Raw genomic sequence first — 1,140 nt, forward strand, 5'->3', positions numbered from 1 at the left:
GTGCTAGTCTTCCACGCAAAAATCTGAAATGTGCTAGTCTTCCACGCGATTAGTGAAATGTGCTAGTCTTCCACGCGAGAATCTGAAATGTGCTACTTTTCGACGCGAATAATGAAATGTGCTAGTCTTCGACGCGAATAGTGAAACATGCTAGTCTTCCACGGTAATTTGAGATGTGCTACTCTTCGTTGGGAGCGACGACATTATCACTACCATTTAGCAATTTCAAACACTGTTTCGACATCATAAGTTTGTAGAAAATCCGTACGCAAAACCAATTCATAAAAGATTAAATAAAACCTCTGAATTCATGCTCGCAGTTACTGGAATTTTGTTTTCATTTCCAGACATATGTATGTATTTTCAATTAACCTCTTATACCTTCATTGACCTCTAATATTAAACGTTCTCTGGCGCGGATAGACGATAGCGAGTTTGGTTTGAATTGAATTCGTTCGTTCCGCCACTCGCTAACTGTTGGCGAATCGATGGCGGCAATTGTTTAGCTTCATTCACATCCGGTATCGCCGGTATCGCCATTATCGACATACCCACTTACCAGTGTCGGTAACAAAGTAAAATTTCCATTTTAATATTTTGGTAGACTTTGTGCATTTTCAATGCTAATTTGGCATGGTGGAATAAATAGATGGTGTTGGATATTGACAGCGTTCTCGCTCGTATCCGCCATCTTGGCTTCCTTACCTAAATCGATGTTTCCCTCTTGCGAAAACTACATTTTACCGCCTTTGAAACCATACTAAACTACTTCATTCCCTATTCAAAAACTGATTTGCAATCACTGAACAATTCTTTGACATAAACTTTTTTCTTATTCGTTGACCACGGAAAATTAAGTGAGTAATTTTAAACATTTAGGTTGTTCACACTTGTCTGGTTATCAGGTTATGTGGTTATATTTTTTATTCAGTTTACAACAATAAAATACACTACGCAATAATAATATTTGTCCTAGGGTAGGGCCATATATTCAAGCTCTGCATTACATCGGAGTAGGAAGTACCTTCCTCTTGGCAACACATCCCAATAAACATCGAATAGGGATTGTGATCGTTAAAATACGAGCAATTAAGCTAACAATAAGCTAATGTAGATACTACACGAGTTGGTCCGCTACTA

The 1,140-nt window shown here is 38.1% G+C and overlaps 1 protein-coding gene across 4 annotated transcripts in view; it reads left to right on the top strand.

The window, feature by feature from the left end:
- Positions 1-1,140, top strand: part of LOC118743434 (amphiphysin) — a 150,181-nt gene that overhangs the window by 38,288 nt on the left and 110,753 nt on the right. The window lies entirely within an intron of this gene.

This window comes from Rhagoletis pomonella, unplaced genomic scaffold, assembly GCF_013731165.1.
Source record: "Rhagoletis pomonella isolate Grant_MI unplaced genomic scaffold, Rhpom_1.0 Rhpom_scaffold_00007, whole genome shotgun sequence".
Lineage (NCBI taxonomy): Eukaryota > Metazoa > Arthropoda > Insecta > Diptera > Tephritidae > Rhagoletis > Rhagoletis pomonella.